The sequence below is a fragment of the Asparagus officinalis genome, chromosome 2 (assembly GCF_001876935.1).
Source record: "Asparagus officinalis chromosome 2, Aspof.V1, whole genome shotgun sequence".
Classification (NCBI taxonomy): Eukaryota; Viridiplantae; Streptophyta; class Magnoliopsida; order Asparagales; family Asparagaceae; genus Asparagus; species Asparagus officinalis.
This window is the reverse complement of record NC_033795.1, coordinates 71744868-71761699: the sequence shown is the minus strand read 5'-3', so window position 1 is coordinate 71761699 and position 16832 is coordinate 71744868.

Below are 16832 nucleotides of genomic sequence, written 5' to 3'. Positions count from 1 at the left end.
TTACAGAAGATCCGTCTTTCTTTAGATCCGCAGTTACAAATGAAAATAAACAAATAAGAAAATTAAAACAAATCTACAACTTTTTTTCCTTAGGTCGAACACAATCGCGAGCCTCCTGTACTTCGCACCGTCTTGCCGTGGGTGTGTTTGCCTGCGCCGGGGTGTTTGCCGTGGACCACCGCAGCGATCTAGATCCCGATCCGATCTACCGCAGATATAACGGGTAATTATTCACAGGAAATAATAGCACGGAGGATTATTTCACCAAGGAAGAAAATCGCTTCGAATCCTCGCGGATCAAAGAACAGCTTTGATTCGGAGTGTAACAACAGTTAGCATCGAGATCACGACCCTGCGAACTCTGCCTTTGTGTGCGGTGCTGCTCGCGAGAATCAGAATGCCGGAACGTCCAAGTCATTCAACGCCCTTCAAAAACTCCAAGGATGAGCGTATCATCCGGCCTAGAGTTTCGGCTCTCAAAAGCTCTTCAAAAGTCCTCCAAAATGATGAATGACCCCGCCTATTTATAGGCCCAACCAGATCTGTGCATTTGGCACAGATCTAGGCGGGCCACCTCAGGTGGCTGTCTCAGCGAGCCACCCTGAGGTGCGCTCGTTTTGGCCGAGCCACTCCGGCGCTTTGCGTCGTCTTTCGCGTTGTTCGTCCTTGTATCCCGCTTCGCTCCGCGATTTCTGGTTATCGCGGTTGATTGCGGTCATGAAATCGGTTCGTTGACTTGATTCCTGATTTGGCCAGTCTGGATTCCCGCATTAGGCAGATAAACGCGTTTTGATGTCGAGTTCGGAGTCCGTTATATGGTTGGACTGACTCGTGACTCCCTGGAACGTTGTTGATTTCCGCACGGAGTGTATTCTTCTCGTCGTTCACGTGCGGTTCGTCACGTCGTAGCCCATTGTTAATCCGCTTCGTTGCGTGTCACTTGCCTATCAGGTGTCTGTGGACTGACGTTCGTGTCTTAGATATCGTTCGCCCTCTGATGGTCATCTTAGTCGTGTTGAACCGGTTAAGACCTATAAAGCAATTTATATGCCTATATGATTACCCTCCATCCAAAGTTTCCAGATCTCGTTCTTTTAAAGAGTCTGAAACTTTGGACTTAGACTGTCCCAAGCCTTCAATTGGTGTAAACGGCTCTAATGTTCTTTCTCATTCTTCAACCTCTCAGGCTATTCGGTGCTTTCGTCGAATGTTTGGAGAGGGTTACGGTCGCTGCCATTTATTGTTCTGACCGTTGTCGGAATTTTGAATTTGTAGTTTCGCTTCTTGATATTTTCTGCTTTTTGTAGCTTCGAATTAGTGTTCAACATGACCAGTGACCATCGTTGCACGGCTTTGATCTTCTTTTATTGTGACCGTATGCGCGTTTAACGACAGTTTACACTCGTAGTATTTGGAGTCTACATCAGTTTCAAGCTCTATAGGGAGTTGGAGCGGGGAGTCTAGTTTATACTCATTACACTCCTGTGAGTTATGTTGAGTTATCCTTAAGAATATATTTTACGAAAATATTCTTCCAGAAATCTCTAACAAAGAGGAGGGAGATATTATACTCGTATACCTTATTGGAAATTCTTAGGTTCGACATGATCTGAACCGTCCAAAATAAAGTGCCAAAAAGCGTATTTTGTGTTCAAAATCTTCCGATCCCTTCCTTAAATGTTATATTGGTTAGAGGTGTTAAATAGGTGAAGACGAATCGTAGGTTGATCAAAAGTCGTTCAAGCTTAATTCAGCTCATATTTGTGAATTCTGTTCAAATTTTGTTCACAACTGGTTCAATTTTGCTCAGACTGGCTCATTTGTTAATTCATTAACCGAAAAACTGTTATTCAAGATAGCAATGGAATCAATGAAGAAAGCAACGATTTTTCCAGCGAACACAAAGCATGTCCAAGGCTCATTTGGAACAACCCTCGTCATTCCTACCAAGGCAGGGTGTGGAAAGGATTTAGTTTTCAGCAAAGGGAAGACGTTCCCATTGTCAAATCCATTTTTAAAGGAAAATAGCGACGAAGAGAAACCTAGACCTCATCTCTCCTAGTCAACAATCACATGATTTAATGAAGAAATGGGGATATAATTTCGCGCTTGAAGAAAGTCTCTATTTTGGTCGAGGCCCACATATCCCACCTCGTCCGGCCTATGTACCGAAAGGAAAACCCGATAATTACTATAGCTATAAAAGGGGCCTAGGCTACACTTCTTCATCTGATGAAGAATGTTGCTGACAAGTCCTCGATCAAGTACCAAGTAAGGATGGATAGTCATCTGATTCTTCCTATTGGGATTTCGATGTTATCCTTGGAAAAATATTCAAATGCTTGATGTCGATTATGGCCACGGTCAATCCTGCCACGATAGAGGAAGACGATCAATTGCCAACTTAGGAAGACCTGTGGATTCATCACCTTAATATTTAGTATGGGGATCATTTTGAGCAAAGGGAACCACCCACCGAAGACAAAGTAGCTCAGGTAAACATGGGAAACGAAGAGAATCTGAAACCCATATTCATCAATGATAGTCTTCCACCAGATGAGAAGGAAGAATTAATTACCCTCATTAGGGAGTACATAGACGTCTTCACTTGGAACTACGAGGATATGCTAGGACTTGATCCAAATGTAGTGATGCACCACCTCAACATCAAATCAGATGCCAAACCCGACAAACAGGCACAAAAATGATTTCGTCCACAGATTATGAAGGCAATGGAGGTAGAAGTTACAAAATTGGTTGACTCTGGTTTTATCAGAGAAGAGCAACATCCCGATTAGCTGGCGAATATCGTACCAGTTCTTAAAAAGAATGGGAAAATCAGGATCTGTATCGACTTCAGAGACTTGAACATCGCTTTCCCAAAGGACGATTTTCCACTTCCAATCACGGATGTTATTATCGATAACACGTGTGGATTTAAGAGGATGTCCTTTATGGATGGATTTTCGGGTGTAGGCGTCTAAAATTACCTACGAGCCCTCACACGCAGTTTGAGGCACAGAGAAGATGATGAATATTACTATCCGAGTCAAAGAAGCTTAATCGACATTGACAAGCACATGAAGTGAGTCAATGAACCATGCGAAGCAATGAAACTTCGGAATAACGGAAACATGAACTGATCGAGAGCTCTGCGTCACTTAGGAAAGACGAAACACCCCCCGTGTCCCATCCACTCCACAGATGATTCAATCATGGGAGCTTGTATATCTTCTCGATGGCTTTCTAATGCATCTTGAATCGCACGATTCTGAGTTCGGATGATGAAGATACGGTTAAAACGAACAAGACGCATAGAATTATGTTCCGAGCCTCAGCGAGACACCATGGAGTGTCTCAACCTTGGTCGAGACACCTCTTGGTGTCTCGGCTAGGTCGAGACACCACATGGTGTCTCGGCCAGACCGAGACACCCCTTGGTGTCTCGGCTTGGCCGAGACACCCATGAGTGTCTCGGCCAGGCCGAGACACCCACGGGTGTCCGCAGACTCGAAAATCAGATTTTGACAGTTTAAAGCCATTTTTTGACCCTTAACAGTCTGGATTTATTTCAACTGATCTGATATCATCCATGAACATGGTTAAGTGGTTACAACTAAAGATAAGATCGAATCGATCGTTCTTATCAGAAAACAGGTGTCCCTAAGCATATAAATACAGCCCCAGAGCCTTCATTTTTTAAGATCTGGAATTCTCGAGCATTGGCAAAGCCCTACCGAACTGAGGACTAAAGAGCCACGAATTTCAGAGAGGAGGAGATATCAGTGAATTCTTTGGCATAAAGAAGAGGAGTTCGTCAGATCTGTAGCCTAGTTCCTTCCCTTAAGATTGCCCCATTACGGTGATCTCGAGAAGAGTGATTATCTCGCTGTTGCCAAGATAATTGCTTCAGTTTCTTGATTCTTTCGTGAATCAACAAAGCTCCGGATCTGATCTGATCGTTTGGTGGTCTATGGATATCAATGTCCCCATCACAGGCAAAGATCACACGCAAGCAGCGGACGATAAATACCCGTTGCGTTTGTTTGAAGGAGATTGTAATTTTAATTTTATTGTGTAAAGGTCTTATAAAAAGACCGATCTTTTTTTGAACTTGTTGTAACGATTGAAGTTGTAATAAGTTATATAATAAAGAAATTGATTTTCTACCCAAACAAGCTGGCGACCACAGTGGGAGTCAACAGCCTAACTGCCAAGGCTGTCGTGCCGCAGCCGACGATCAAGATCCTCGTGGCTGAAGAGATCGAATACGAGTTCGACCAACAAAAGTTCGAGGAGTGCGTCTCCTCCTCCTCTTCCAGATCCACCTCTCCTCGCAAGCATAGGAAGGTCTCCTTCACCCGAAAGATCCACTGGTCTTCAGATCTGAAGACTCAAGAAGGTGAATTCCCTGCTACATTTGCTGCAGCCGCACCTCATAACGATCCTTCGGTGTCCAATAAGACCAAATCTACAAATCTGAAATCATTCACGATCAAGGAGTTAACTGCTGAAGGCGCGCCAACTCTATCAAGGAGAGCATGTCAAAGGCAACGCCAACGCCTCGCATGCCAATTCGTTAAGGCTTTGGATCAGGTGGACGAACTCTGTTACCAAGCAGATTTGGAGTTCAGAAAGCGCCAAGTAGCTAAGCCATCTCCACAGCAAGCTTCGCGAACCTCCTCCCAACCACTTACTAACGAATGAGTTCGTGTAAAACGAGACCGTTCCACTCTTGAGAAACACATTCAGAAGCGTCACGTACTTCTTACGCATGCCAAGATCCTTGTACGAAAAGCACAAGAAATGCAAAAGGAAGAGGCGGTTAAGAGATCACCAAGATCAAAACAAATTTGGATGCCAAAGGCCAAATCAACGCCTAAGGCCAAAGCAAGCAACATTGCTCCCTAGCCTTCGTCAACTTCGGATCCCGCTCCTATTGCTCCCACACCTTCTGTGAAACCCATCGACAACATGGATCTCTCCAAATTTGGAATTCTGTTGAATGATCGCATGGGTCATTTACACGAAGATCAAGGCAAAGCGCTTGTTAAGGAATGCTTAGGACCGTTGAAGGAACCCCGAGCAACCATCCGGACTGGGGGTCGTACGCGACCTCCTAATAAGTTGATTCTTGTAATTACCTGCGCGGTGGGGGGGTGCCTGCACAAAACCAGGAGCCCGTTAAAATTTCACCCTCACACGGGTGTGATTCCAAACGTGTGACTCTTGTTAAAGCCAATAAAGCATGAACTTCGCTGGGTATGGGACTGTATCCCACTTGACAGGATAGGGTCGGACCACCCCCAGCTTGTTCATGTTCTGTTGAAGCTTCAACGTGTTGAGTTGGTTTTGGAACTCATCAAACCTCTTGTCGCGAGCGCTACCCCTAGTATGAGACGTTCCTAGCAATGTTTTGGAAGAGTAATCGGATTGTGGACCGATATTATCCTTCATTTTAGTCGCCGGACGATGGGGAGGTATCCATTCCTTACTCCCCGTCTATTACGATAAGGTGTGCTGGGCTCTTTTCTTCTTCTTCTTCTTGTTCAGAAGCTGCTCCAACATTTCTCTTAAGGAGTCTATGGCCGCCTGTTGTTTTTCAAACCTTTGGGCTACCGCCTGTTCTTTTGTGGGTTCAGCCATGTGTACCCTTGCCAGTGCGTCTTGACTCGAGTGTGATGTTTGGGACGTAGCTGCTACCGAGTAAATCTCATCTTCGCCATTGAAGGGAGGTGCGAAGGTTGAATAATCAAACCCAATGCTCACCCCCGTGCGACTACGGGTGCGCCGGTATATACCATCTCGTTCACGTTGGACAAGCAGAGGATGAGGTCCTATGAAGGAGTCTGAGTCTTAAGAACCAGAAAGCACGGTCTTGCCCTTGTCCGTCATGTTGATGTAGCGGATGGGAGCTCTAGATCGTCGGCGGCGTGTCCTTTTTAGTGACAACGTCTTCAACGAGAAGGTCTCGGTCGAGAAGGCCGTCGAGAGAGCCTCTCGAACATTGAAGATTTCGCTGTTCCTATACATTGGTAGTCGGCGAGTACGGTTTGGATAAGCTTTTCGTAGTGGCACTGAGGATTCACCTCATGTATGGTGCATTTGCAAGTTAGGTAACCCCGGAGGTCTTCTGTGGATGATTGGCGACAACCCCTAATGTCAGACGGGTTGCCCGGGTGATTGCCCAAGAGAGTTTTGGATGCACTCCCTGGTGTACAGTGGGTAGAATGTTTAGGTGTTGGAGTTAGGCGAGTTCGCCTTGACAGGCGAGTCTTTGCGCTGGGGCAAACTCCAGCGTGCAGGCGAGACTCAACCATCTGCTCACGCAGGCGAGTTTGTGAGGTATCACCTACTGCTTTGCCTTTGTAGTCAAGGCCCTCTCGCTTGTTACACTTATCCGTCAAGGGGTCACGGCGAGGCTCGCCCGCCCTCGAGGGTTCGCCTACTCGGGTAGGTTCACTCGTTCGGAGTAGTTTATTCACATCAGGGACATGACCTGAGAAGCGAAGTCCACCCGAACGTGCGGTCTCGTCTCTCTCGATTGGCGCTCTTGATTTGGAAAGCCTTCTAGTGTCGAGCGAGTTGCCTATTCGTCTAACACTTTTCAAACCTGTGTAATAGTTCAAGTCGTCGTATGAGATGAAGGCTTGGGCTTCCTGTCGGGCGAGGGCCTATCGTTGCCGCTGGTGAGCTCTTCTGGAGAGAGGAGCATCCGTGCGGGTTGTGGTAGCATAGTCTGCACCGGAGTGAACCACTGTTTCCTCTTGGACGGGCATCTACGAGGGCCATTTAGCGACCCATCCGGTAGGCTTTCGCCCCATGCTCTCGACCTCTGGCTTGGTCGTGATCGATTTGGAGGAAGTGGGTTCCCCCGACGTGACTCGGATAGAGTCTTCAGGCGCGGAGGCTTTGACCGATTGAGGTTGGCCTCTACGCACGACTCTGTGGCGTTTGTGGGACGCATTGCCACCAGAGGAGGAAGAAGACAAGTACTCTTCATACTTGGCTTGGTCGAAATCGATCTCTAAGGACTCCACAGTCGTCCCAATAGCAACCTCGTCGAACTGAGCTACCACCATTTCGGTTGAAGAAACAGATTCTCCCATTATGGTCGCCATCTTCTGTAGGTGTGAATTTCTGATCTCCCGAAGTAGGGATTTTGTTTGTATTTATAAGAATAGCTTATTATAAACTAATGAATCGAAAATTACAACAGAAGCGGAGGGAATGCCCTCCTTGTTTAACGTTGGGACTTTCGGTAGCTATAGGACGCTTCGCTCAGTTCTCGCGCCGAGTCTACTTCCCTTGGACGATTCGACCGAGGTTGCTGGCGAGCTTCAGTACGCAGTAGAAGCACGAATCGATGGAGTTTGAGTCTCCGAGTTTGATAACGATCAGGGCCCGAAACTGGGAGAAGATGTTGCAGTGCAAAGATTATGCAAAGAGCTTGTCGTCAACTCTGTTAAGAGTCAAGAGCTAGTGGTTCAGTTAACTGATTGAATTAATCAATTAACTATGAGCGAACGAACCCCTTTCCTGTAGCCAAGAGAGGTTCTTAAATAGAGGAGAGATGGCGCGGCCGCTCCTTGAATCATGGGATATGACCATGTCTTGGGTTTGTACTATGAGTGGCTGCTTGATGGGTTCGGAGTATTGTACTCCTTCCCTTCACGTCGTGAGGAGTAGGGTCGCGGCTGCCCAGTACTCGAGTGGGTCTAGCCGACTTACCGTTTGTAGGCGGATTCATCTCTTGACTCATGCAGGCGAAGCGCGCTTTCTGCGAGCGGACTTGGCGACTGACCGGTCACTCGTACCATGAGCGGCTACTTGATGGGCTTGGAGTACTATTCTCCATCCCTTCACGTTGTGCGGGAAGTGGGAAGGCCTATCCCTAAATGCAGTGTAGCAGCTGTCAAGTACTCAAGTGAGTCTAGCCAGCTTGCCGTTTGTAGGCGGATTCAGCTCTTGACTCGTGCAAGCGAGGTGAGCTTCAATCATGAGCGTGCAGGCAGATTTGGTGTCTGCATGGATTTGTCTGGTTGCTCGTACTACGAGCGGCCACTTGATGGGCTTGGAGTACTGTGCTCCATCCCTTCATGCCGTGGGAAGTAGGAAGGCTCATCCCTGTACACGGCGTAGTGGCTGTCGGGTACACTATTTGTAGGCGAATTTGACTCTTGGCTCGTGCGGGCGAGTCGATCATACAAGCGAATCTGGACGATCTTGACTTATGCGGACGAGTCGATCATACAGGTGAATCTGGACGATCTTGACTCGTGCGAGCGAGTCGATCATACGGGCGAATCCGTGATAAACAAATGCGAGCCAGTTTGGTAACCACGCGGTTTGGGTTTGCGCTGGTGAGTCCAGCCCATGGGTGAGCCCCCACCCTCAAGATCGGTGGATGACTCCGACTTGCAGACAAATTTCTCGTGTGTCCGTAAAGGTAATTTTTACCGTCTACACTTACTTTGATTGAAAAGTAATTGCGTGAATGATATATGATACGATTTTCCTACTGTTATATGTTATGTCTTTTATGAAGTTCTACTCTTGGTATTATAAATATCGGGACGAGGACGTGGTCGAGGTAAAACTCATACCTGGAGAGCTGGGCAAGTAGAGCCCGAGCCGCAGCAGGCTCCATAGTATTTGGTCGACTTGGTAACGCCGATTGCAGAGGTAGAGACTAGCAACTCTCGAGGAGTGAGTAACGAGACAGAATACACTTTCTAAAGTTCCACCATTAGTCATACCAGTCGTATCTATTGAAGAGAAAATACCAACGATTATACCATCATCACAACCAGCTATTAATAGAGCCATAGAGCAGGATACTTGGCTTTGTAAGAATGAGAAAGACATCAAAAGATGAGCGCACATGAGTTTTAGGGCACATCAAATTCATTTACTGTAAGGACCACGAAATTTTTATACTAGTTGAAATAATTTTTTAGTATTTTAAAATATTTAATTATTATTTTTAAATGAGTATTTGTATTTTCTCGATTTTCTAGAATTTTTTATGATTTAAAAATGTGATTTTATATTTATTTAAATGATATTAGTATTTATAAATTAATTTTGTGCAATGAAAATTTCTTGAATTAATCTGTAGTATTATTGATACTATTACATATTATTTTAAATAATACATTGTATTATTGTTACTATTACGTATTATTTCATGTATTATGTTGAATTATTAATTACGTATTAATTGTATAAATTATTATATTATTTTAACTATTATGTATCAGTAGTCGTATTAGCACAACTAGTACGTTTTATTGTATAGATAATTATTCCATAATTATTTAATTTTAAAAATAACTAATTGTATTTTTTATTAATTATTCTTGTTTAATTATGTAATTTCTTGTATTATTTCTACAGTTGCGTATAATCAGTTGTAATACTACAACTGGTACGTTTTGATGTGTAGATAATTATCAAATAATTATTTAATTTATTTTGTAATTATTATTATTATTTTAATTATTTTTCAAAACCCTAAATATATATATATATATATATATATATATATATACAATATATATATATATATATATATATATTATATATATATATATATATATATATATATAATATATATATTGTGTGTTGTCGTGTGTGTGGTTTGTGTTGTGTTGTGTGTGTGTGTGTTATAAGTGGTTTTTCTCTCTCCTCTCTCCTCTGTGTTAACCCTCACCGCCCCTGTACCTTGCTTCTCTCTCTCTCTAGACCCCCGTCGCACCGCCGCTCGAGCACTGCCTTGACCACCATCCTCCGTCGAAGCCCACGCAGCTCCAATCACCCCTCTCCCCTCGCGCTCCGCCTTGAACACCGTCGGCCTCCGCCTCCATCGCGTCGTGCTCCTCAGCCGCCGCTAGCCCTACCGCACAGCCTCTCTGAGCTCCGCCCTCTCTAGCGCCTCCACCAGCCTTGACCGCCACCCTTCACCTCCTGAAGCGCCCCACGCCGACCCCCTACAGCCACGCCCAACTCCCAACTCGCTTCAGCCCAACGTCGAGCTCTTCCATCTCCAGCCACCCAATCTCCTCGTCACTACATCATCCTTGCCGACCCCTACCCGCTCCTCGATGTCGTCCCTCGTCGCTGCCTCCCTGCAATCTTCAAACACTATAGCAGCGAGCCGCCAATGACCCGCGCCCAGTTCCCGCTGTCCCTCCCTCTAGATCCGACGCCGTTCACCGAGATCACGTTGTTGTCCTCACTTCGCCGTCAGACGTCGTGCGTCGACGCTGCGCTCTCTGCGTCAAATCCGACCCGTACTACTCTTCAGACCCGTAACGTCAACATCGAATCATTTGACACAACCCGAGGCAAGATCCCACTTGCACCAATCTATATTTTTCTATTTATTATGAATTATCTATAATTTTAGATATGTTAATATTTATCTGTGTGAGCTTGTTGATGAAATTGTGAATTACCTGTTTATGTTAATTTATGAGATAATTATCTGCGTAGACTTGATGAATAATATTAAATAATTTGTAATTATATGATAAATAGTATTTTTAGAATAGTTATTATAGATTAAAAGAATTTATTTCGATAATAGATTTATTTTTGGATAATTATATTAATTAAAAAGAATTTATTTGAGAATGGAATTATTTGAGGAAAATTATGATAATTATAAGAATTTATTTTGGAAAAGGAATTATTTTCTGAATTACGTAGTTACTTTTCATGATTTATAATTCTTAATTTTGATTATCTAACATACCATGTTTTATTGCACATGATTAGAGTTATTATTATCTCCTTCATGTATTTTGAGAACCTATAGTAGTTCATTACTTAGTGGCTTCGTGCGTCATGAACAAACTTAGTGACATGTGTGGGTGTGTTGACTGAGTTTAGGTGGTGAACTCGAGTTTCAATGAGGATTATGATTGACTTAGAAAAATGAGAAGAGTTGGGATGGCGAAGTTAATGTTCATGTGCTTGGATATGACTGTTGATGTATCTTCCAGCCCGCGCCGATGAATTCGTGTAGTCACTAGGGTTGGTTTGTTGGGTTAAAGTGAATTCGTGTAGTCACTTTAATCCGTGACCTGTTTCGTCACCTGAGCTTTGCCTGAGTTCGAACCAGACTGAGATCGGATTGCGTGTAGTCCTCTGACCGATTCATGTAGCGGTATTGGATGCGCATAGAGGATTTGTGAACGGTCAATTATCCGGTGATATGAATGTTGACTTTATGTGAGATGTGGACCAGTGAGTTTTAGGATGACTAGTTACATGACCTTGTTGCTTGGCTAGGTATGGATTCTTGTGAGATGTAGGTCAGTTGTGTTTCTTTTCATACATAGATCGGGACTAATATTTAATTATATACAATTTGAGACATAAGGTATATACATGAGGGTTTCCTTGTTTGGATTATTTCACTTGACGTACTACGTCTCTTGTTGTAGATTTTTAAGTATTAATTCCATCTAGTTGTATGACCTTGTTAGTTGGATGATTGTTCTGATCGCTAGTTGCATGATCGACTCGTTACTTGATTGATTTTGTTGGATTTCTAGTTGTACGTTTCCTTTATCATTTCTGTTATCGTATCGTTTTTCGCACTGGATTTTTGTTCGTTCTATTTTCTTTGTCGGGTCTTGTCGTGTGCCATGCACGCTGACGTACACATGTTTTCTCTGGTGTACGTCAGACTTAGAGGAAGAATAGATTCAGCTTGGAGATCGCCAAGAGCCGGAGGATTCTCAACAAGAGTGCCTTGTAGATGGAGTAGAAGAACAAGTTGAAACTTAGTTATTCGTTTCACTTTATTTTCGTACCATTTCCTTTTTCACCTGATCAATGTATTTTATATTCTCCATTATTCTTTTGTTCAGCTTTGTATAAGGGCATGTTTGACCCGTATTTTTATGTCTCGGATGTTATCCAATTTGTGATATGATATTTTTTATTCAGAGTTTGTCTATTATATTATTGCTGATTGTGATCGGGGACCTGTGACTTCGTATTTATTTATTCGCAGATGCTTAGCGTATTAGGTTGAGGAGAAATGTTTATTTTTTATTTATTCTCCTTGATCTAATACGTCGCGGGCTTGTTCACGTTCCGATTCCCGGGTATTTTGGGAAGTGGGGCGTAGTAGGTTTTAGTGGTGGCCCATGTAGGTCCCATTCCTGAGTCCTCACCAGTGAGAATATAATAGATAATTTAGATACATATCATATTTCATCCGTGAGACTAATCTTGAGCTATTCTTCTATTTTCTTGATAGATCTCGTTTCGTCCTTATCTTATCACTTTTGACTCCGGAGTTTTCCACAGTTCTTGTCCCATCGCTTTGCAATTTCCCTCTTTTTGTATAACTCCTTTATCCTTGTGCTAGTCATTATTATATGTGTTATTATTTTTATAACTATATTTTCTTTGATTTGACTAATATATCATTAATTGTATTGATTTTTGTATTATTTATTATATTATTTTATATAACATACACAGTGTTATATTATGTGTTTTCATTAAAAATATATATCATTACTTATATATTAAATTGTTCTAACCATGTTATTAAGTGTTTTGCATTGCTCTAGACTCCATATATACATTACATAGCACATCTGATATTCAGATTATTTTCTTGTATTTAAAATATACTTTTGCATATCTATATTGTGTATTTGTGCATTTTTTGTCACATCATCTATCTTTCACTCATGTTCTAGATTATTGTATAGTGTTTATATTTCATGATATACTTTAATAAGTTTATGATTTTAATATTCTACATATGCAGTATACTCTTATCCTTTACATTTTTAGTATATAGTTTTTATCAGTAAGTTTTGTCTTATTAGATTATTTTTATATATTCACATTGGTTTTGTTATTTTAAAGCCATGTATTTTGATTTTGATATTTAAGCAATTATTCATATTGTTAAGTTTAGAGTTGAGTTACTAATTATATAGTTATTTGGTTACATTAATTATTATCCTTTTATAAATAATATAAAAGATTATTCAAAATAGCATTTATGAGTATGTAAAGTATTTATTCAAGGTTTGTTATAGTGTATTTGTATATTTGATGTTGTTTGTTTCGTTTTCGATATGTATTGTTTTGTCATTGAAACGATATACATTGCATACGCGTGTTATTTTTAGTATTTATTTTATGATATTTTTAGATATTACGTCTTTTATTGTGTTATTATCTATTGTTCATTCTCTATTTATTATTTTCGTTACTTGTGTTATGTCTTGTTTTTTTTTCTTTTATAATTACTATTCTCTTTTTATTATGGTGTATTTACGTAGATTATTATATTTACGATGTTATTTTATTGATTGATAATCATTCATTATTTCTAGTATCAACTGTGTAACCATGTTTATCTACAATATATTAGTGTTTTATTATACGGAATTATGCTCTTCTTATGTTTTATTTGCTTATATACCTATTTTACCTTTCATAGTTTTTGTTTTTATATATTATACTTCTTTATCTAGTAGTATGCTGTGAGTGTCAGTATTGTTAGTAAGTATTTATGTTTCAGTGTATTCTATAATTTTTCTATGTGCTAATTTATTTTGAGTTTTATACTGTCAATTTATTCGTTACTTATTTGAATGCATTGAGTCCTTCAATTATGTTTTTCCTTGTCAGATTAGTATTTTTTCATTATTTTGACTTGTGTTATTTTACATCGAGTTACTCTTCTATCTTGCTTCTCTTATTTTGTATTTTTCGTAGATCATAGTATACCAATATCGTTTTATTCTTATATTTTTCTTTGAATATGAGTTGTTATTTTGGTGTGAGTATGTGGTGTTATGGCTTTATAGTTTGTGTATAAGGTTATTAAAGATTGTTACAATGTGTGTGTTTCTTTAGTTTTGATTTTTGTGTTTTTACATATTCTATTATAGTTACGTATTTAGTCGAGATATTTTTATAGTTAGTGAGTTTTATATTTTATGCAGTGTATTCTTGCTCATATTTTTCACGTTTCAATTTATGTATTGCTATACTTAATGTGATTTAGTATTTATTATGTTTTTATTATAATTTTTGTTTATGGTCATGTTATAGTGTGGTTATTTTTATTTTTTGTTGCATTTGTTTTATTAATTCTACGTATTGTACATGTATTTATACATGTTTATTGTGTTTGTTACCACATAATTTGGTCACATTTTATCTTTCATGTACACATTTTGGTATCATTATTGTTTGGTTATTTATCAAGTTATATGTTTTTCATGTATGTGTTTTTATGTTGTCTTTAATTTTATTAATTTATTTGTTTATTTATGTTATTTGGGTTATATTGTTCATTGGTTAACATAATCATTTCTTTTACATTTCATCAGTAGTTTCATAGTTTATTTTAGGATGTGAAATGAGTGTTATAAGTTTATACAGCTTAGTTACAGATTTTGCACATTATAGAAATTTTGTTGTGTTTATTAGTTGTTTTTCTTTTGTTAGGTTGTGTATATTTTACTCTAATATTGTATTTTATCGTCTATTCATTAATTATTTCAATTGTTCTATTTATTAATTTTTCATATACAGAAGCCTTTGCGTTACTATTTTAGTTAACTGTTCATGTCTATATTTGATTATTGTTTTGGATATTAATATGTGACAGTTCATATGTTTTATTATGTAAATGTATATTGGGTTTATAGTTTTATATCATATTTAGTTATTCTAACAGGTATAATGATATAATGGTTATTGGTATATTTTGGGTATTGTGTCTCAAATACAAATATCTGACGAAAAGGAAATAAGGCACACAGCCTTTACAACTTCTAGAACAAGACTCTCAAATATCTAAATAAAAATCTACTGTGGAACTCCAAAAGAAAATATAACTAAAGAGACGGCTGAAGCTAAAATGCATCGCCATCAGTCTACGACTCTCCGAGCTCCTGGCTCGTTACCTGAAAGGGGGAGGGACAACGAGCGTCAAAGCGCTAGCGAGTAACATCACAACCAACCCCAAGGGAACAGGGCTCGTTGTATAAGAAAATACAGTTAATATATAAGAGATCAAAAATCATTCATCTTACTAAAGAGGGTTTTAGTATTTAGAAATTTACAACACGAGCATAGGTACGTCGAGCGAAATAATCCAAACAAGGAAACCCTCATGTATATACCTTACATCTCAAATTGTAAACTCCTAAATACCAAACCCAAGGTTCTAGTGCAGTAATAATAATAAAAGAAATATGACGAACACCAGAGCATGAAAACAGTGTTGTGACATAGCCCACATGAGTATCATGTTATTACTTATATGAATATCATGTCAAAATCTACATAAGTTTCATGTCAAACTCACATGAGTGACATGTCAGAAAACGATTAAGTGTCCAAAACATAGACTATATAAATTAAACGTCCAACCCATAGACTGCATGAAGTAAACGTCCAACTCATGAACTAAAAATAACCGTTGTCCAACGCATGGACCGGATGTGACCGTTGTCCAACGCATGGACCGGATGGTCATGCATATCCAACACGAGGATTAAATAGCAATGCATGTCCAACACGAGGACTAAGTGGGAAGGGTGTCCAACACGAGGACTAAAAGGTAATGCTTGTCCAACACGAGGACTGAGATATACAGAAAAACCTACTTATATCAATCCACACTCAAATCAGTGTGTAAGTCCCCAATTTATACCCTCAGGTCATCTATCATGCATGGATACATAATAAGACTAAAACCAATGTCAGATAATCCAGGCGAACTCTCGCACATGAGTGAAATACCCTAGAATACACAAAACAATGGTTATACAACAGACAGAGCGGCGGTCGACCGCACCGGTCGACCGCTGCGGCCTCGCGGTCGACCGACAGAGCGTCGCGGTCGACCGACAGAGCGTCGCGGTCGACCGACAGAGCGTCGCGGTCGACCGACAGAGCGTCGCGGTCGACCGCAGCCCTAAAGCGAGCCCGGCGGTCGACCACTCCGGTCGACCGCCAAGCGGACAGAAACCCAATTCTGGGTTTCTGTCAGCTCGAAACCTGAAACAAGATTTGATATTCTACGATAACAAGAGTTTTAACGATTCAAAAATCATACTAAAGATAAACAACTAATCCCAAGCTTGAAATCTACATTTTTAATATTCTAAATCCATGAGAAACAAAACAAAAATGTTTTAATAACTATAAAAAATGATTTAACTCTTGTTTAGGCAATTTTAGATCTAGATCTTATTGATAAAAGTCCTTTGGTGAGCTTTTGAAGTTGAAAACATGATTCTCATAACATGTACCATATAGATCTACTATCTCTACAAGAAAATATGATTCTTGGCACAATAAATTCAATAAAAACTCAAACTTTGCATGAAAACGAAAGGGGGTGGAGTTGGGCGAGAAGTTACTCGCCTGAGGGGTGTAGATGAACTCCCAAAAACAAGTGAGAATGATCCTCCTTCGCTGAACACCGATGGATCTCGCGTCGACTCCTCCAAAATCCTCCAAGAACGGATCTAGGGTTTGGAAGAGAAGAGGGGGGGGGGCTGCTAGGGTTTGTAAAGAAGAAAAGAGGTGATTTTCGTGATATAACATGTATATATATAGCAGTCATACAATCTCGAAATGAGGTGATCTAAGATTCATTAGAAAGCTATTGAAGAGACCTACAACTTTGTTCTTATACACTTTTCCAAATACTAACTGAATCAGTGTGTAAAACATAGAAACTCTCAACTGGTCAAAATTCCCAGATTCTCACTCTTGGCCTTTGTGCATGATTTGTGTATTTGTACTCACATATATACATATATACA